The 21,786-nt window shown below is 44.5% G+C and overlaps 1 protein-coding gene and 1 long non-coding RNA gene across 3 annotated transcripts in view; one reads left to right on the plus strand and one right to left on the minus strand.

Annotated features, from left to right (window-relative positions):
- The window catches only part of LOC310680761, a 75,784-nt gene extending 62,320 nt beyond the window's left edge, over window positions 1–13,464 (minus strand). The window contains exon 1 of the long non-coding RNA XR_014512917.1: window positions 13,341–13,464. This is a non-coding gene — a long non-coding RNA (uncharacterized lncRNA). The remainder of the gene's footprint in view (window positions 1–13,340) is intronic.
- Window positions 1–21,786, plus strand: part of NKAIN4 (sodium/potassium transporting ATPase interacting 4) — a gene marked incomplete at its 3' end in the record, with an annotated part of 305,839 nt that overhangs the window by 238,675 nt on the left and 45,378 nt on the right. The window lies entirely within an intron of this gene.

Below are 21,786 nucleotides of genomic sequence, written 5' to 3' on the forward strand. Positions count from 1 at the left end.
ATCATCAAAGATGTCCCAATCTGTCTCCCTCTATCAGCATTTACTAGGATATATATAGAGAGGGAGGGAGGGGGGGGGGAGAGACAGACAGACAGATAGATAGACAGACTTATTCCTTATGGGGAGCTATGCACACTCAAGTGAAAGCAATGGGTTGAATTCAATGTAGTACTAGAGAGAATGTACCATCAGCGCCAGGATTTTTCCTTGCTCAATGGACTGCTCTCCCCCTCCCTCTGTGCACCCCTAAATCTGTTCTGGGTTCCCCCCCCAACCCTCCAGTTGGGGATGGTGTGGGTGTCCATGGGGGGGAGGAGAGAGGTGCAGTGGTGTAGCATTGAGGAGGCCCACATGGGGGCATAAAATTGTTAGGGGCATAAAATTTCAACACCCGGTGCTGTCTCAATAAAGCTGTAAGCTTCCGTTCCTGGGCTCCACTGAAAACAGCTTCTCCATGCAAACCAGGAAGTGGCCTCTCCAGACAACAGAACACCTCTTCTTTTCTTACCTCTGTGGCTGCAATCTCCTGGGTGATGTGGACGCCATTAGGCAGCTGAATGTGCATGTGTACTCCATCTGTTTGCCTCCCACCCACCCATCTGCATGCAGCCTTGGGCCCTGGCAACCCACGCTACACCACTGGAGAGGCAGAAAGTCCCATTGTGCTAGCACTAATCCTTGTGCTACTGCAAATCTTTAGTCAAACACCACCCAATGTTTTTAGCGTTGGTGTGGTGTGACTGTAGCAGGCTTACTGTCAGCCTGGCATTGGAGAGTTCAGTATTTAAATCTCCACTCATCCTCGAAGCTCACTGGGTGACCTTGGGCTTGTCACTATCTCAGAGTCCAACTACCTCACAGGGTTCTTGTGAGGATATGATGGAGGAAAGCAATGTAATAATAAGAATAAACACACAGAAGTTGAGTATAAGATGTACCTGCCGATTGCTTTCAACTGGACACCGAAAACCTACTAGGAGCACCATTTAACTAGCCTGAGTATGCAATGAGAAAAAGCTGGGACAGGGCTAGGAGCGTGAAGACAAACCCTCACTCCAATGTTGCTCTAGATATCTTGTGTGTTGGGCCCCGAGCAGGAAAAGAGTGGGCAAACCTATCTAATTTATACTTCCCAAAACAATGCACTACCTGAAACACAGATATCCTTCAAAATCCACTTCTGTCAATGCAATCTCCAACCAAGTAATGTGTACAAAAGTACATGTGCTAGGGTAAAGTGTACATAAAAGCGCGCACATATGTATTACTGAAAATAACAGTCTAAAGTGCACTGTATTAGGAAACATTGTACACTAAAATGAATATATTATACAACCTTGCAAACAAAAATTTATAAGGAGAGAGAGGAGTTGCTGTCATCTGTCTATCTCGGGAGACAATGGAGGAGTGTGCCTTTGGGTGAGGTCAAGTTGTTGGAAGATTGCAGCGCCTGCTGTGGCTGTAGAGACTGATACGGGAGAGACATGTTTTGATGCAGCTGGGAGAGGGAAGGGGGCACTAAAATGCTGGTGAGTTTTCGTGAAGCCTTTGTCAAAAATTTCAAATGGATAGGGAAATGTGATGAACTGGATTTAGGATTAGAAAAACGATAAACCAAAATGGTCAGATCTCTTTATCTCTATCGCAACATTCTTCTTGCAACACCCTCCTTCTATTCTTATGGGATGTTGTGACCCTTGCGGTTTAGAAGTCTGACTCCATATTTACTAATACAGTAGTACCTCGGGTTAAGTACTTAATTTGTTCCGGAGGTCTGTACTTAACCTGAAACTGTTCTTTACCTGAAGCACCACTTTAGCTAATGGGGCCTCCTGCTGCCACTGCGCTGCTGGAGCACAATTTCTGTTCTCATCCTGAAGCAAAGTTCTTAACCCAAGGTAATATTTCTGGGTTAGCAGAGTCTGTAACCTGAAGTGTATGTAACCTGAAGTGTATGTAACCTGAAGTACCACTGTATATCGTTCTTGCTTCTTCAGCAAAGATTCCCTGGGTGAAAGTTCAAGCATGGTACGCAAAGGCGTTGAGCCCTTTTGGATTAATAAATTCTTTAACTCATCTGAATCTTCCTGTGGAAACTGTGGCTGTTTGGGAACAGCCCCTTGAGCCAGAATACAGCCAGGAGCCTTGCCAACAACCCCACCACCACCCCACCCCTGAAGGGATGAAAACTGGAACCGGGGAGCTACCAATTCACAGACAGCCCCTTTTTGTGCCCATAAACGCGTGCCGAGATCTCTGGGTGAAAGAGGCCTTGTCGAAGCAACGCTGATCCATGCCAAAAGTTGCAGCCGAACAGAAAGACAAGCGCACTCCGGCACAGTGGAACCATCTCCAGGCAGGCGAGTTCAAGCAATTCCCTCAGCTGCGCTTATCTCTCTGTGCCTTTGCTTGGCACATTTGCTTGACAAAGGGGGCTTAGTGCAACTTGGCAAAGCAGCTGGAGTGGCGGGGGGGGGGAGAGGGAGGGGGGAAAGGAACCTGTTTAAAATTTCCAGCAACTGGAACAATTAAGGGAGCTTTAGAAAGATTGTGAATAGGGGCTTTCCCTGAAGGATTCCTATCGCCAAAGGATAACATTTGCCAGCTTTATCCGCGGAGAGATGTTACTTTGTTGAACAGTGGTGCTGACAATGATGATGAGACCAGGATATTGCTTATTCTATCGGGGAGGGTATCATCTCCTACAGTTACTGGAGCTTTTTGGAGGGAGGGGGCCAGGAGAAGGTTTTTCTTGGTGCTGCCGGCAGCAGATCTTTCAAAGCCCGATTTTTGCAAGCGCTAAAAATGAAAGCTGCCATCTTTCAGAAGCAGTGATGTGCGGTCAGTAGACTAAGGAGGCTAGGCTAGTTCCCTGAATATTCCCCAGGCACCCCCTTCCCCAACCGTGGGAAGCTTCTACCCAGCTTAGGGAGGGAGGAACGATGCTCCTATCTGGCTTGGGGAAGGAGGACTCTATAGCATCCTTTCACAGACCTGACACTTCCTTCCCAAAGCCCAGGTAGCTTCTGCCCGGCTTAGGGAGAGAGATGCAATGTTCATGTGTGCATCATTTCACACAGACACACTGCACATCCACCCTCGCAAGCTAGCATTTCTGGCCCTAACTGTTCCCCTGTGAAAAATTTCACCACTCTGCTCTGTTCAGAAGGGAAGCTGATAGCGCAAGTTGAAGCTGGAAACAAGCAGTCATTTTTAAGTGTTGAGAGGCACTGGCGGAGGAAGAGGAGTGCAGCGGGAGCGCACCGCCCCTGGCAGCGTGATCCCAATGGGGTGCCATTGCGGCAGCTCTCCCTGCCCCCGCTGGGCGCCACGACCCCGCAGGCGGCATGCCATGCCCCCAGGATGCGCGCCAGCCCTGCCTCCGCCTGCTCTCCACCCCCCCGGGGCCGGAGCATGAAGCTACACCACTGTTGAGAGGGACTGTGGGAATAACGAGGACAACGGGAGGTTGAATGCAAGTGAGCTGCGCAGAATTACGCTGGTAAGCATGCTCCAAGCAAGCTGCCGACTAGCTCTGCAAAGGCTCCTTTTATTAGCGGAAGTCAACAATTGGAAACAGTAGTCAAACCACTCTGAACATGACGTATTGCCATCTAAGCACATTTCCAGCATTAGCAAATATACGTGTGAGCAAGTGCTTCCCTAAAATGTTCCCCGATACTTGATTATGTCTGCGTCCCCCGTCATGCTCCAGCCAAGCGTTATGTCTAGTACCCAAATCTGTGAGAGGACAAACGGACCGGGTAAAAACCCTGTTTGCTAGCCAAGAAGGCAAAAGGTCAAGGAGCATGGGCGCAACACTCCTTGGCACACTGTTGCATGCCTGGTGCGAGGTTTCATAGAATCATAGAATCATAGAGTTGGAAGAGACCACAAGGGCCATCGAGTCCAAACCCCTGCCAAGCAGGAAACACCATCAGAGCACTCCTGACATATGGTTGTCAAGCCTCTGCTTAAAGACCTCTGAAGAGGTTTGCCTCAGCACAAGCAGAGCATCACCTCCACAAGGGACTTCATTTTCCATGGTGCAACATATACGTTGGTGTGGTTTTGTTTTTTGTTTTAATCCCACCAGTGCCTCTGGACAAAAAGGTCTGGCAGGTTTTTGAAATCTTGCAAAACTTGTTTGTGGAACATGGCATGGGTGTGTTCACCAGCCTTCCCATCAATCCCTGCCAGCACATGCTGCCGGGAAGTTGCAGCTCAAAGCACCTGGGGGCACCTGCTTGGGAAAGGCTGGTGTGCGCCCTCAGCAATGATTCCACTGGGAAATAATAATAATAATAATAATAATAATAATAATAATAATAATAATTTATACCCCGCCCATCTGGCTGGGTTTTCCCAGCCACTCTGGGTGGCTTCCAACAAAGTATTAAAATATTATATTATTATAATAAAATACAACATTCTATTAAACATTAAAAGCTTCCCTAAACAGGGCTGCCTTCAGATGTCTTCTAAAAGTCTGGTAGTTGTTCTTCTCTTTGACATCTGGTGGGAGGGCGTTCCACAGGGTAGGTGCCACTACCAAGAAGGCCCTGTGCTTGGTTCCCTGTAACCTTACTTCTGCCGTGAGGGAACCGCCAGAAGGCCCTCAACGCTGGACCTCAGTGTCCAGGCTGAACGATGGGGGTGGAGACGCTCCTTCAGGTATACTGGACCGAGGCCGTTTAGGGCTTTAAAGGTCAGCACCAACACTTTGAATTGTGCTCGGAAACGTACTGGGAGCCAGTGTAGATCTTTCAAGATCGGTGTTATGTGGTCTCGGCGGCCACTCCCAGTCACCAGTCTAGCTGCTGCATTTTGGATTAATTGCAGTTTCCGAGTCATCTTCAAAGGTAGAGTGCACTGTAGTTGTCCAAGCAGGAGATAACTAGAGCATGCACTACTCTGGCGAGACAGTCTGCGGGCAAGTAGGGTCTCAGCCTGTGTAGCAGATGGAGCTGATAAACAGCTGCCCTGGACACAGAATTGACCTGCACCTCCATGGACAGCTGTGAGTCCAGAATGACTCCCAGGCTGCGCACCTTGATATCCTTGTTGATAGCCTTCCTAAATTGCGGTACCCAGAAGTGGACACTACTCCAGGTTGGGTTTGACCAAGGCAGAATAGAGTGGTACCATTACTTCCCTTGACCTGGACACTATACTTTTCTTGATGGGGTTACACAACCTGTGAAAGATCTGGTTTGTAGCTTGGGAGTAACTCTGGATCTATTGCTGTCACTTGAGGATCAGGTGGCCTCAGTGGCACAGAGTGCTTTCCATCAGCTTCAACTGGTGGCCCAGCTGCACCCCTGTCTTGGACAGGGATTGTCCAACTTCTGTTGTCTATGCTCTGGTAACCTCTAGTTTGGATTACTGCAATGGGCTATATGTAGGGCTGCCTATGAAGACGATTTGGAAACTTCAGCTCATGCACAACTCAGCAGCCCAGTTGCTCGCTGCAGAGATTTAGGGCAACGCTACTGAGCGCCGAACTTAGGGGGCACTACAGGGCTTCACAATTATGATGTAGTGAATTGAGCAGAATGGAAAGCGAGAGGCAGGGGGTGCCGAATTTTGGCCTTGCACAGGGTGCCGCTGAAATGTGAAAATCCACTCCTGCTCACTGAGACAAGGCGGTTTGAGCATATAACACCAATCCTGGCCCAACTTCACCGGCTGCCAATCTCTTTCTGGGCCCAATTCAAATAAATCAAATAAATACATAAGTGAATATTGGGTCATTTTAATTGTTTGTAGGTATCTGGCTTGCAAGGGACGTGGGTGGCGCTGTGGGTTAAAGCCTCAGCACCTAGGGCTTGCCGATCGAAAGGTCGGCGGTTCAAATCCCCGCGGCGGGGTGCGCTCCCGTTGTTCGGTCCCAGCGTCTGCCAACCTAGCAGTTCGAAAGCACTCTCGGGTGTAAGTAGATAAATAGGGACCGCTTACTAGCGGGAAGGTAAACGGTGTTTCTGTGTGCGGCTCTGGCTCGCCAGAGCAGCATTGTCACGCTGGCCACGTGACCCGGAAGTGTCTTCAGACAGCACTGGCCCCCGGCCTCTTTGAGTGAGATGGGCGCATAACCCTAGAGTCTGTCAAGACTGGCCCGTACGGGCAGGGGTACCTTTACCTTTATCTGGCTTGCAATGGCATATCCAGTTTTCAGGACCCAACTTATTTTTTGTAATCTTGTTTTGCATTGTTTTTAATAATAGTATTTAATATTAGTGACGTTTTCAGTTGTAACCCAGGAGTGCCCAAACTTTTTTCAAAGACGGCCAGATTTGATGAAGTGAACATATGTGAGAGCCAACCAGAGTTGTTGTTAACCTGTCCTTGTACCTTATGGTAAATGACAACAACAAATATGTTTTTAGCATGTTCCATCCTGTGATGATTTAAACCAGTGGTTCCCAATTAACTAAGTACTGCACACCCCCTGTTTTTCAAAGACCAAGCTATGGACTTTTGAAAATTTTGATATCTCTGTGGTAGTTTTTGTTATTTGAATGGTGCCACAGATCAGCTGGGTGGGTATATGCAGACTCCCTGTGGCCCACGGACCACCCATTGGGAACCACACAATTGCTTTGCACACTCAGTTTGGGGGAATAGAGGGGTTGTTAAAAGAAGCATTAAGAAATATGTCGTGGAGAAGCTGGAAATTCACCATACGGGCTTCAACCTTGCATATTATTACTGACATGATCCTGCTCTGTATAATCTGTTTCCATCTGTCAGGGAGAGAGGGGAATCTGTTGTCCCTATTTAGTGTCGTTACTGATCTTACATCCACCCTAGGCTCTTTTCCTTCTTTGTGCTTTAAATTTTATATTAAAACATTGCTGGAGAGATGCCATGCCGACACAAAAAAAATGAGGGCGAGCAGCGGGGAGGGCGATCAAGATTTTGGAGAAGGATCTGTAGACAAAAATAAATCCAATTCAGAAATGATTGCATGGTACCGCACAAACAGTTGCTTTATTATCATAAAGGGGAAGGCGGGGGGAGAAAGGGAGAAAGACACTCAAAAAGATTTTAGGATCAAAATATACAAAAGGAAAATGCAAAACAAAATTAAAATGAAGTCAGTTTATTCACTTTGTCAGCAGTTACTTTGTCATGGCAAAACATCTCCTCAGAAGGAAATGCAGGGGCCTGAGCGGAAACCAAAAGGAGGAGACAGACCCTGCATTGCCTGCAAATAAAATAAAATAAAATAGGGGAGGGATACACACTTTCAACTGCTGTAATGAGTCCCTGAGGTTTGTCTGGAGCAAGCAGCTACCAAGAGGGTATTGTAACTTCAAATCAACCATGGGGACACTGAGGTGGGCACCCAGAGGGCACCCAGGCTACCGGGCTAAGATCAAGGTGCTTGTTCTGGGGTATATAGCCCCATAGCTGTGTAATGCAGTGGTCAGTGTGTTGGACTAAGACCTCCAAGACTGGGGTTCAAATCCCCATTCAGCCATGAAGTTCTCTGGATGAACCTGGGCCAGTCACTGTCTCGTGGCGTAACCTTCCTCACTGGGTGTTTGTGAGGTAAAATGTGGAGGGGGAGAACAGTGTGGGACACCCATCAATCACTGTGCTATGCAGGTTAGGGCCACCTTGTCAGGAGGTCCATTCTGCATGTATATTGTTGTAGCACCAACCCTTCGCAATCCCCTCCAATTGAATATTAGACGGGGGCCATCACTGTTGTCTTCTCAGCTTCTACTGAAGACCTTCATCTTTCAACAAGCATTTGAGATCCTCCCCACTCTGCATTTGTATTGGAATGGGTTCGGTGGGGTCCCCTCCCCACCCGATGTTTTTAGATATCTTAATTGTTTCATTGCTTGTGTGTTTTGCTACCCTGAGGTAACCTCCGGGAGAAGGGGTGGGGTGTAAATTGAATACATGAATAAATGAATAAATAGCAAGTCACTAATTGTAGCATGAAAATTGCCTCTGAAATCGAAGGCTGCCTGGTGATGAAAATGTCCCTGTTTTGCTTGCTCCCCCTCACCACAATGCTTGGTGAACAACTCCCATCGATTCATCTTTAAATTCTGGAGCTCAGTATTATGTTTTATATTCTGTTGGAAGCCGCCCAGTGTAGCTGGAGAAACCTAGCCAGATGGGTGGGATATAAGGTATAAATAATACAATTATTATTATTATTATTATTATTATTATTATTATTATGGCAAAAGCTATAGGTGATAATGTGATAATGCGACCAGCCATTTACAAAGCACATATGCTCTTTCCATAAGACAGTCACCAAAATCCCATGCAGATCAGTGATGTAGCATGGGTTGACAGTGCCCGGGGCTGCATAGAGGAGGGTGGGAAGGAGGGAGGGAAAGTAGAGATACACATTCAACTGCCTAATGGTGTCTGCGTCACCCAGGAGATCGTGGTGGTAGAGATAAGAAAAGAAGATTCATTCCATTGTCTGGAGCGGTCACTTCTAGGTTCGCATGGAGAAGCTGTTTTCAAGAGAGCCCAGTGACGGAAGTGTGAAGCTGTATTGAAATTTCGCACCTAACAATTTTCCGTCCTCTATGGGGCACAGAGTTAGTACTTACTGATATAGACACAGGGTTCTTTCCAATCAAGAACAATGAAGGATGAAAGCGTTTGCATGGTGCAAAATATTCTCTCTATTTTGACAAATATGGGAAAGGGCAGCTTCCCTGATCCTGTTACCTGCTAGTTATGCATTGAAAAAAAGATCTAAAAAGGATTTTCATGCTGCAGACTCAAAGTGTTAAAAATGCAGGTGTCAACCAACCCTTAGTGAACAATAATTCTGTTTACTAGTTGAACTACCATTATCTCCTTGCAATGAGAACTGCCTTCCTCTAAGAGCAAAATTGTGAAGAGTCCAGAATTTTCAGCACACATTCGCTAGTTTGGGTATGTGAAAAACACACCTAACCACCCATGTAAGACATTTTATTTCAGAAAACCATTTTAATGACTTGCAGGGGGGGTACCCTATAAGATGCTGGGGGAAATAAATCTTACTCTGTGTGTGTTTAACTGCTGCTTCCATCTTCTTTTCGTAGTGACCTTTTCGCAACAGTTTGACCCTCATTCTGCTTAAATTTCAAGGAGAGTTATTAAGCAATGGATTTGGCAGCCGGCTCACTCTCACGCTGCAAAGGAGGCTGAGGACATGTATCGTGGAAAGTCAGGTTTCAGATTCAGAATTGCAGATTTTGGTCATGCAGATCTCCTGCTCCAATATTTCTGCAGGAAAGTGGCTATTGCTAAAATTCTCCAAAAAAAGAGAATCTGAGGCTGCAGCTTGCCCTCTGATTCAGAAAAGAACCACACCATTCACTTTAAGAAACTAAGCAAATTGCTCACCCCAATTTCCCTTTGTATGCCTGGAAAATTGGCAATGTAAGAAAAACGAAGTTTGTTAAGTAAAATGCTGAGAGTTTAACTTTCTCCCCCTTCCGATAAGCGAACAAACAGGAGGAATTTGTTATTGTTGTTGTTTGTAAAAAGTCAGTGTACCCACTGAAACTAATAGGCATGACAAGAAATATACAAACTATTTGAAGAGCAACTGTAATCGACAAATTACGCTAGTAGGACTACAAGACATTTTGTAAGGAGAAATATATGAAATATTGCAAAGGAGAGAAAGAAGAGAGAAATTAGTTATGATATTTAAATGTAATAGTGAAAGTAAGAAATGTAAATTAAGTGAAAAGATTGGAAAATTTTCAGATGTGGTTGATTGAAGTCAAAAAAATTGTATAAGATATAAAAGTATGTTTAATAATTGTTGAAAATGATATGTGTGTGTGTATATATATGTATGTATGTATACACACACACACAAAATGGTGTGTGTGTGTGTGTATAATGTGGTGGGGAAAGAGCACCGTTGAACATGAAAAAAGAAAGAAATTAATTAATAGGCATGACTAACAGGTTAATTTATTTCAGTGGGTTTATTCAGAGTAGGGCTGGTATCAGATATGCAACTCAATGTCACCATCCGTACATTGAATTGTTGAGGCGAGGCGAAGCAAGTCAAATTGTATCATGCTTACTTGGGCTTGTGGTGCAAAACATTATGGAGTATGCTAGGGGTGGAGGAAGGCTGCTATATCTATGGAAGGAGCATGGTTGGGAGGAGGGGCAAGCCAGGGGAGGAGGGGGATGCAACACAGACAATTTTGTGCTATGCCCTCTCCTGGCTCCTCCAACCAGGAATACAGGATTTGCCCTGTCAGCTAGTCCTCAGGTCTGTGGGTGCTGCTGCTGAATGCATGGTAAAGTTGGTCTCCTTCCAGCTATGCTCACCTGGGGTTCGGATGCAACACCAGTGAAGATGTTATGTCTGGTGTTTGGATCCTTGAATAATAGGCAGGGAGGGTTTTGGAATGTAGCATCTGATTGGCCGTTGGAGCCGTCCAATCCGGCTCCAGAAGGGAAGTTTGAACAAGCCTATCAGGTTTGACCTAGGGTGTGAATAAAGGATATATAGCCTGGGTTTGGGAGTGGCCAGCCAGAGGAGACACACCCAATGACTGACTGTTTTCATCACAACACTGAAATAAACTCCATGAAACCGATGGTTTTTCTGTGAGTATATTTCAGAAGACCTGATGGGATCCTCTCTCTCCCACCTCCCGGGCCTGGTGTGAAGGGGCATTGGATTGCCAAGCCAATGTTTCTTGTGAGCTGCTTTGGCAACCGTGGAAAGCAGCACCTAAACAATAAACCATTGGGTTGTGTTTGCCACCCATAAATCTCAGGCTGCTCAGTGTCAGTCCATTTAATTCAGGGGGGTGGGATGTGCTTAATGCCATCATACCCCTGACATCTCTTTTCCTAGGTCATGTGTGGAAGGGTGACAGGGGGCGGCATAGACCTAGCAGCCCCCAGGTCACCTACAGTGTTAATTACATTGCTCCTGTAACATAATAAACACTAAGAACGAATCCAGGATGGATTATTTATGACGCCACCTGAACTCCAAGTAATTATAACCATGTAATTTAACTCTCCCCCTTTGCCATTTCATATATAATGTAATATTTCAAAACATTCCGGTCTACACCTATCTCTGATTCTATATGCAGCCTAATAAATTGTGATCCTCTTTCACAGGTAATATATCAGCCGGGGTCCCTAAGGGAGGGAGCTGTAGTCTTGTCAAGAAAATCCATAAATTAATTTATATATAAACAGAGACAAGGAAGCTCTTAGCACCGGGGACACCCTTTTTGCAGCCGATGGATCTGCATTTGCCAACATCCAATACATTTTCGCTCTCGTTGTTCTTCAGAGAATGAAGCATTATAGACACGCTATCCGTCTCAGTCCAATAGCTTTCAACAAAACACTTCCCTGTCAGAAATATTAAATCTGCTGAGGTAAGCCGTGGAGGCAAGACGGAGAAGGAATCAGCAGCTAACTCGTGGTGTAAGGAAGTAAAAGCTGCACATTTTAAGGCTGGTAATTATATATTTTTAAAATTACTTGGCGTGCATTCTTATCACATCTGAATCCCATTTACACTCTACCAAGGAGCTAAGGATTGCATACATGATACCCTGTCACAACAACCCTGCAAGGTAAATTTAGCCAATTGGTAAACGTAAAGGGACCCCTGACCATTAGGTCCGGTCGTGGCCGACTCTGGGGTTGCGGCGCTCATCTCGCTTTATTGGCCGAGGGAGCTGGCGTACAGCTTCCGGGTCATGTGGCCAGCATGACTCAGCCACTTCTGGCGAACCAGAGCAGCGCACGGAAACGCCGTTTACCTTCCCGCCAGAGCAGTACCTATTTATCTACTTGCACTTTGACGTGCTTTCGAACTGCTGGGTTGGCAGGAGCTGGGACCGAGCAATGGGAGCTCATCCTGTCGCGGGGATTCAAACCACCGACCTTCTGATCGGCAAGTTCTAGGCTCTGTGGTTTAACCCACAGCGCCACCCACGTCCCATAGCCAATAGGTAGAGACTGCCTAATTTTGCATGACTTGGATACACAGCGAACCTCCCATCAGTTGCTGCCAGCATGGCCAAGGGTCAGGGATTGTGGGAGAGAACCCTGCCTGAAACCCTGGATAGCAGCTGGCAGTCAGAGTAGACAATACTGTGCCAGATGCAACAATGGCCTGACTGCAAGGCAGCTTCCTAAATCCCACTGCGTTTGCCATTCCCATTTGAGCATTTGGTGCGATGACTGAAAGGGGACCCAGTGTACGTAAATCTAGCTGTACTTGTGCAATAGTCTCCCTACATGATCAAAAGCAACTTGGATGACAGGCAAGACTCAGGATGGAAGAGAAATTAGTCTCAGTTCACATTCTTCTTCTTCTTTGGCGATCCCTTGTAGCCGAGTAAGATTGTCTTCCATCAACATGGTTTTAACATTGCATCCATAAGTGACTGTGGAGGCCAATTCTGGATCCACACATCCTTCCACAGTGGGGACATTGGTTTCTGGGCAGGAATTGTTCATGGTGAGAGTTTTCCAAGCGTGCCTTCCTCTTAGCTCGTTTCTCTCTTGCGTCCTGAGTTTGAGTGCCTTCAAAACCCATGACACCTTTGGTAAAGGCTGTTCTCCAATTGGAGTGCTCGCAGGCTAGTGTTTCCCAGTTGTCAGTGTCTATACTACATTTTTTAAAGATCTGCTTTAAGACAGTCTCTAAACCTCTTTTGTTGACCATCAGCATTACGCTTTCCATTTTCAAATTCGGAATAGAGTAGTTGCTTTGGAAGATGATCATCAGGCATCGTACAACATGACCAGTCCAACGAAGTTGATGTTGAAGAATAATCGCTTTGACATTGGTGATCTTTGCTTCGTCCAGTACACTGGTATTAGTTCGCCTGTCTTCCCAAGTGATGTGTCACATTTTTCAGAGACACCGTTGATGGAATCTTTCGAGGAGTTGGAAATGGCGTTTATAAGTGGTCCGTGTTTCACAAGCATACAGTAAGCTTGGTAGTACAATAGCTTTGTAAACACACATTCAGAAACAGCATACATGCTGAAACACAGATATCGTTCCAAATTCACGCTTCTCTGAATTTTGCAGTGGAGTTTTCCAGTCAAGTAAAGTGTATGGAAATGCATATAACTAAAGTAAAGCATGCATTTCCAGTGACTGGTATTCAGGAGCATTTCTGCCTCCAGCTGTGGACGTAGAGCATAGCCAAATTGGCTAGTGGCTGTCAATAACCCTCTCCTCCATGAATTTGTCCCATCCTCGTAATGATTAAATGGGCAAAGGATTTTGGACACTCCATTCAGATGGATGATTAGGAAAAAATATGCAAAATAGATTTAAAATACAGTGGTACCTTGGGTTAAGTACTTAATTCGTTCTGGAGGTCCGTTCTTAACCTGAAACTGTTCTTAACCTGAAGCACCACTTTAGCTAATGGAGCCTCCTGCTACCGCCATGCCGCCGGAGCATGATTTCTGTTCTCATCCTGAAGCAAAGTTCTTAACCTGAAGCACTATTTCTGGGTTAGCGGAGTTTGTAACCTGATGTGCATGTGACCTGAGGTACCGCTGTACACAACTTGCTACACACTAAAGGAAAATTTTATGAAAATTCTCTATAAATGATACGTGACCCCCAGCACATTGGCCAATATACATAAAACAAACTCAAACATATGCTGGAGGAGTAAGCAAATGGAACAATATACCACAAATGGAACAATGTACCACATGTGGTGGGGTTGTGGAAAAAAAGGGGGGGTTATTGTCTATGAAGAGTTAAAAAAAATGTTTAAACAATCATTTGTGAAAAAGCCGGAAGCCTTTCTAGAGGTTTTGACCTCTGATGTACCAAGTGATAAGAAGAGGGTTTTCTTATACACAACAGCAGCAGCTAGAATGCTAATTGCTATAAACTGGAAAGGAGGGAAAACCCCTACAAAGGAAGAATGGCAAATTAAATTATGTGAATACCTAGAACTAGCAAAATTGACAGAGGCAATCAGGAACCAATCAAACCAAAAATTCAAAAATGAGTGGGATTGCTACAGAGTGTGTCTGGAAAAAAAACATCGTTCCCAAACAAAATCCTTAATAAGGATTATTATAAGAAGAAGTAAGGAGCCGCAATGAGGTGGAGGGAAGTCGCCATTAAAGACTTTAAGACTTAATGTAGCAGTACTTTCTGATGTTGAATTATTTTGGTTTTGTGGTGTGTAGCTTATTATGTCTTGAATAACGTATGGATTAACTGTATAAATAATGAAACTCAATAAAGAATATATGGGGGAGAGAATTTGTCCCATCCTCTTTTTAAGCCATCCAAGTTCATGGCCATCATTGCTTCCTGCAGGTGCCGGATTCATAGTTCACCTACATGTTGCACAAAGAAACTTTAATCTGCGCTGAATATTCAGAGATTGCAAATACGTAAATAATTATAGTAAATATAAATGGGGGGAGGAGCGGGGGAACAGTGAGTTTATGCATTTTGGAGTTTGACTCGTATCTGTTGGGTTAGTCAAATCGGAGGAAGGGGTACAGTGCTATATTGACTGCGCTTGCAGTTGGCACTGGAGATGTTGCGCTGAAACATTCCCAGGTTTCCATGACATCATACAGTAAGCTGTGGAGCCCATCAGTTAATTAAATACTATATCCATGTGTTCTAGTTAATTGATGCTTCCTTTATATGGCACATTGTGCTGCAGCTCAGCAATGTTTCTGTCTCACTGAGCAAACACAGAGACAGAGGAAGACATATGCTCCCACATTCACAGCAATGGTGCGTTTCTGCCCAGGGCAGAAATTTTTGGAGGAACTGCTGTCTCCATAGCTCGAATAAGTAGGATTTCCGACGGAAAAGGTCTCCTCCACACACCTTGGTGGTATCGTTCCAAAAGCATTCCTCAAAACATTGAGATTCTTCAGCATCTTTGGGCCATTGAATTGGGCCATTGACCAATGGTAGGCACATACCTTGCAAATGGCATTTCCCATGTCCAGCCTTCAGCATCTCTTGTTAAAAGGGCCACATAGCAGTCCTGGGCCTAGGATCACAGAGCAGAGGTGTGTACCCTCAGGCCCAGGGAACAAATATGGCCCTCCATATTTCTCTGTCTGGCTCTCCCGCCTCTCCCTGGGCCATCGCCCCTTCAGTTCTCTGCCCACTTATTCAGGTGGTCCATAACATGTCGGCCTAAATATTCATATTGATTCTTAATTGCTTCTTTTATTTCTCACATTGTATTTTATTGTATTGCAAATGACTGTGGTATGAATAAGAAGGAGAGTCTTTCTGCATTCAGAAGAACGGGAGGGTTGCATACCATAGGGACAGAATCCTATATAATGGGGAAATTGGATGGGGAGGGTGAAAGCTGAACCACAAGATTTCTCTCTGGGTGCAATAAATTGTTCACCACCTTTATTTGCTGATCCCTCACTTTGCTCAAATACATTGGGAGAGCAAGCTTTTTTTCCACATAGCAGAGAGGGCATGCCACAATCAATTTGAGGCACTGTTTTTCTCTTTGTGCGATGTTAAATATTCTTTACCTTTAAAAAGACCCCTGTCAGCACCACTTGGCACTCACTCATCCAGCCGAGAGAACGTGTGTGTGCTCACTTGGTCCTCAGAGGTCTCTTTGGCTGCAAAAGGCTTGTGCAACATCAGCATCTGTGATTGGCTGGCATACTAAATATCCCCACAGACCATGACCAACTTGAGGGAGCTTTGTTGGATAGGGAAGAGGGTAATCTGGTCCAACTCCCTGCAATACAGGAATCTCAGCTAAAGCATCCATGGCAGATGGCCATCCAACCTCTGCTTAAAAACCTCCAAGGAAGAAGAATCCACAACCTCCTGAGGGATACCATTCCACAGTCAAACAGCTCTTACTGTCAGAAAGTTCTCTGTTCTTGTAACTTGAATCCATTGGTTTGAGCCTACCCTCCGGAGCAGGAGAAAACAAGTTTCCTCCATCTTCCATGTGACAGCCCTTTAGATATTCAAAGATGGCTATCATATCTCCTCTTAGTCTCCTCTTTGTCAGGCTAAACATACCCAATTCCTTCAACTGTTCCTCATAAGACTTGGCTTCCAGACCCTTGATCATCTCGCTCACCATTCTCTACACACCTTCCAACTTGTCAATATCCTTCTTAAACTGTAGTGCCCAGAATTGGACACAGGACTCCAGGTGTGGTCATACCAAGGCAGAATAGAGTGGTACTATTACTTCCCTGTTGTCTTTGTCCATGGAGTTTTCTTGGCAGGGATACTGGAGTGGCTTGCCGGTTCCTGCTCCAGGTGGATCACGTTTGGTCAACTAAATGACTAAACAACATCAATTACTTCCCTTGATCCAGACACTATATTTCTGTTGATCCTTAACCTCCTAGGAGGAAAGACTAGATTTACATATAACAATAAATACCTCTGACCGAAAGCTGCTTCTACCAGCTCCCCAGTTGATCGGAAGGTCGGTGGTTCAAATCCGCTTGATGGGTTGAGCTCCCGTTGCTCTTTCCCAGCTTCTGCCAACCTAGCAATTTGAAAGCACACCAGTGCAAGCAGATAAATAGGCACTGCTGCGGCGGGAAGCTAAACAGCATTTCCATGCACTTTGACTTCCACCACTGTGTTCAGTTGCACCAGAAGTGGTTTAGTCCTGCTGGCCACATGACCCGGAAAGCTGTCTGCCGACAAACGCCGGCTCATTCAGCCTGAAAAGTGAGATGAGCACAGCAACCCCATAGTTGCCTTTGACTGGACTTAACCATCCAGGGGTCCTTTACCTTTTTTTTTTTACCAGTTCTCCAGGGATGGCTGCGCTGTGGGCTATGGTGATCAGGTATCTGCACTCAAACTTTGAGTGGAGAATTTTCCTCCATAGGTGCACTGTTGATTTTTGTGAGTGCTTCTCTCTTTGGGGAACATAAAATTTGTGCAGGTGATTTTATCCTCCTAATCCTGGTGGGAGATATTGTTTCCGAAAAGGAAATGTTTAGTCTTCCTCAATTCTCCTCCTTGGATTTCCCTTTGTAATTTTTAAAAAATTAAATTTTAAAAATCTACTGTTGAGGTGGAGATGATTGAGGTTGGCCCATTGTCTGGTTAACACAGCCATGCATGTGGTGGCCTGCTGTCTTGGCCATGCCTCCATGCGCCACCTTTTAAGGCAGCAAGGATTATAAAGGTGTTGTTCTTGGTCAAAGAGGGATGCCATAATAGGAAAGACAAGTAACCATCTTTTCCCCTGCACCCCTCTGTAGTCAGACACCTCTCACCTCACCACCACTGCCACCAATCTGCCTTCTTTCTTTTCTAATTACTGCACATGGTTATTGCAATGGGAGGGGACAACAGGGATGAGCAAGATGGTGGAGGGAGGGAAATTCTGCGGCAATTTGCATTTAAACCTGGCGTTCAGCATTATATCTCCCTGTTCACCCATTGTCTATAAGCATTTAAGCTCTTCCTTCTGCCTCATCAGAATGAATTCAGCATTTTCACTCCACCTCCAGCCTAATTAGAGTCATTTGCTATGTTGACACAAAGGTGGTTATATCTGAGAAGATCTCAGATTTCCAAATACACAATGGCAATGCTGGGAACCTCTGGTGAAAATGGTAAAGGATGGTTGGTTGAGGGAGTGATATTTTCCTAAGATATCCATGAGAACTAAGGCAAATTCATAGAGGGTTATTTTATAAATGATTACTAGCCATGATGACCATCCCCTCCCCATGGTCTGAAGCATATAGAATTGTAGAATTGCATAGTTGGAAAGGGATCCCAAGGAATCACAGCTAAAGAATCCCTGATAGATGGCCATCCAACCTCTGCTTAAAAACCTCCAAGGAAGGAGAGTCCACCACCTTCTGAGTGAATCCGTCCCACGGTCAAACAGCTCTTGCCACCAGAAAATTCATACTAATGTTTAGTGGGAATCTCCTTCCTTGTAATTTGAATCCAATGGTTCATGTCCTACCCTCTGGAGCAAAAGAAAACAAGCTTGCTCCATCTTCCACGTGGTAGCCCTTTAGATATTTGAAGATGGCTATCTTGTCACCTCTCCATCTTCTCTTCTCCAGGCTAAACATATGCAACTCCCTCAACTGTTCCTCATCAGGCTTGGTTTCCAGCCCCTGAATCATTTTTGTCATTCTTCCTCTGCACACATTCAGGATTCAGAATTACCTGATATGGTAGGGGATAGAACTATCTCTCTTTTTGCTCTCTTTTAGTTAAGTAGTTTGCAAAAAGAAGAAAACCTAAACTGCATATATACCGTATTTTTTGCTCTATAAGACGCACCAGACCATAAGATGCGCCTTGTTTTTGGAGGAGGAAAAGAAGAAAAAAAATATTCTGAATCTCAGAAGCCAGAACAACAAGAGGGATCGCTGTGCAGCGAAAGCAACGATCTCTCTTGCTGTTCTGGCTTCTGTGATAGCTGTGCAGCCTGCATTCACTCCATAAGATGCACACACATTTTCCCTTACTTTTTAGGAGGGAAAAAGTAAGTCTTATAGAGCAAAAAATGCGGTATATATGTTACATTTGGCCATCAAAACCTGCTCAAAGCTTTAAAAAAGTTTTTGCAATGGAATCCTCCTTCATATGGTAGGTTTTTAAAAAACATATTATTTGCTGTCTGGAGTAAAGGGGATGTATGAAAGAATACAATAAACTGATCTAGCAAAGGTATTCCTTTTTGTGTTATGTCTTATTTATTTTATTTATTTCTAATCAATACAGCAAAGTACACATTATGTTAGGTACATAGTTTGGTGGTACCTGCTTTTTTATTTTAAGAAAACCTCTTCTTACTGGGTTTTAAAAACTAACATTGGTTGGTTTGTAGTTTGTATAGCTTGTAGAAGAGTTTAAAGCTGGGAAGCTGGATCTGCTAAGTTCTTCATCTACTTCCCATTCTGTCTCATTCACACATTACTAGCATGGCTTAAAAAGAGTAAACGAAGTACACAGATGTCCCATTGCTATTGAGGGGGGGGGAATGTTTCTCCATATTTGTAAGGCTCGTGGCTTTGGATTCTAAGCCTACACTGTTTCTCTGTAACCAGGCCTTTGGCTGTTTAAGCTATCTATGGTTTCTCCCCCCCCCCCTTTTTAAAAAGAATATAACATCTTTATTGATTTAAAATACTATCATACAAATGCATTACAAATAGTTACAACAGAATTTCACATGAAAATGAAAAAGGAATAACAAGAATAAAAATAAAAAAACAAAGAAGAATTAACATTAAAATAAAAGAATATCGGTTGTATTATCATATCTTGACCAATAAAGTCTTCTAGAACGAAATCTTCCAATCATTCTCGTTGTACTTTTTCTAATATCTTGATTTTATCACACAGTTTATTTTATAGATTTTTCTGCATATTTTTCTAGAATATTTTTCCAATTATTTATTATATACAAGTATCATTCAATTCTGTCAGGATAGTTTCATTTTTACAGTGTGATCTTATATACTCCTTTGGATTCTAAGCCTACATGGTTTCTCTGTAACCAGGCCTTTGGCTGTTTAAGCTATCTACGGTTTCAATCTCCTCTTTTCCAGGCTAAACATACATACCCAGCTCCCTCACATGGAAGGTGGAGGAAGCTTGTTCTCTCCGGCTCCAGATGCTAGGACCCGAACCAATGAATTTAAGTTAGAAGAAAGGAGAATCCAACTCAACATAAGGAATAGCTTTCTGAAGGTAAGAGTGGTTTGACGGTGGAACAGACTCCAATGAGAGGTGGTGGACTTTTCTTCCTTGAAGGTTTCTAAGTAGAGGTTGGATGGCCATCTGTCATGGATGATCCAGTTGAGATTCCTGCATTGTGGGAGTTGGACTAGATGACTGTCCACAAAAGATTTGAAGGATAAAAGGATTTGAGATTCCTGCATTGCAGTGCGTTGGAGTATCATCACCAACATCATCATTTTACTTGTATGCCGCCTTTCCATAGTTGAAACTATGCTCAAGGCGGCTGACAACAAGACAAGATTTACATAATTACAAACAAAACAGAAGTCATAAACAATGAATAAAACACATCAAAAAGTACGCAACCAAATGGAAACAATTTCCACGTAAATCATAAGATCTAAAACTAAAGATACAACAATAATATCAATAACAGCAAGAAGCTCGCTCAACCCCCGGTAAACAATACTCCAGCACAAGAATTTGTTCAACAGTCTCAGCTTTTGTAGCTGGAGTCAGTCCGCACTCCACTCTCCCAGGCCAGATGGGAAAAGGCCAGCAAGGCAGGGTGCAGGTCTTCCAGGGCTCACAGGCAAGATGGTCTCATTAGAAACAACACAGATGGAAATTAAAAACAATTTGAAAGAGGTGCCCTCTCTGCTGAGCAGCAGCCGCAGTCCTCGTGAAGCCTGTCAGGCCCCATCCTAGGCCAGGTGGAGAGAGGCAAGGGCAGGGCCCTTCAGGCCCTCAACAGGACTAGAAGACCCCTGGGTCCCTTCCAACTCAGGTAAAGGTAAAGGGACCCCTGACCATTGGGTCCAGTCGTGAGCAACTCTGGGGTTGCATCTCTCATCTCGCTTTATTGGCCGAGGGAGCCAGCATACAGCTTCTGGGTCATGTGGCCAGCATGACTAAGCCACTTCTGGAGAACGAAAGCAGCGCACAGAAACATCGTTTACCTTCCTGCCAGAGCAGTACCTATTTATCTGCTTGCAATTTGACGTGCTTTCAAACTGCAGGAGCAGGGACCGAGCAACGGGAGCTCACCCCGTCATGGGGATTCGAACTGCTGACCTTCTGATCAGCAAGTCCTAGGCACTGTGGTTTAACCCACTGCGCCATTCTACCATTCTATAAAAGGGGAATCTCATATTCCTAAAGGACTGAAACAAAGGGTTGCCCACAGTAAAGGAAGACAGATGATCACCCTATAACATGTGTACTCCCCTCCCTCACAAATCATGTGTATTAATCGTTGTGCTAGAAGAAGAAACATCAGATTCAGCCTTGAACAGCTGTACAGGTAACTATGGTATTTCTGAAAAATAGAAATCAGTGAAACGACGGAGCTCGCTTTAGAATTCTAAACATACCTTCTGAAGAATCAATGGGACTTTAAAGTGTATTTGAAAGATCCTGGCCACTGAAAGCCACTTTTTAAGAACAATTAAAGGGATTGAATTAAATGTCTGGAAGGAAAGGAATTCGGAATTGAGACTGGATGTGTTTTGCTGACACCGTTGACCTTAATTCACCTTACTGTCTTGAGGGGTGGGGGAAGGAAATGGCTGCAGCTCAGAAACCAGGCTTAGGACCTGAGCTCTGATTTTTTCCTTATATTTCATTAAATTTTTCCAAGAGTTCTCCTGGCTTCAAGAGATGGATTCTGTGCTTGAATATTTCATTGTTGCTTAATGAAATTTGCGCAGGGAAAGAAATTGACTAGCAACTTCTAGCCGATATAAAATGGAAGTGAGGGGGAATCTTTCTCTGGTGCAATAGGTTTTGTAGGTTTCTTGAACAATGAAATAAAACCAGCAGCCTGTCTACCACTCCCCAAAGTGCCAAGTGACCCCCGTTCCAGCTCTTGGGGGGGGGGGGTACCACTCGTCTCTAGCATCTGAGCCGGATAGTATAGTCAGTTGAAAACCTATTCATCTTTTGAAGCTTGGTAGCTGTTGGAGTGCTAGCAGGAGGTATTTATTTATTGGGGGGAGGGATTGAGAGCTGTGTCATTTAGACAAGTCACCTTCCCAGGAAACAGAATGTTTAGGATTTTAAAAACATGCATT

This window comes from Podarcis tiliguerta (assembly GCF_965153285.1).
Source record: "Podarcis tiliguerta genome assembly, chromosome: 6".
Lineage (NCBI taxonomy): Eukaryota > Metazoa > Chordata > Lepidosauria > Squamata > Lacertidae > Podarcis > Podarcis tiliguerta.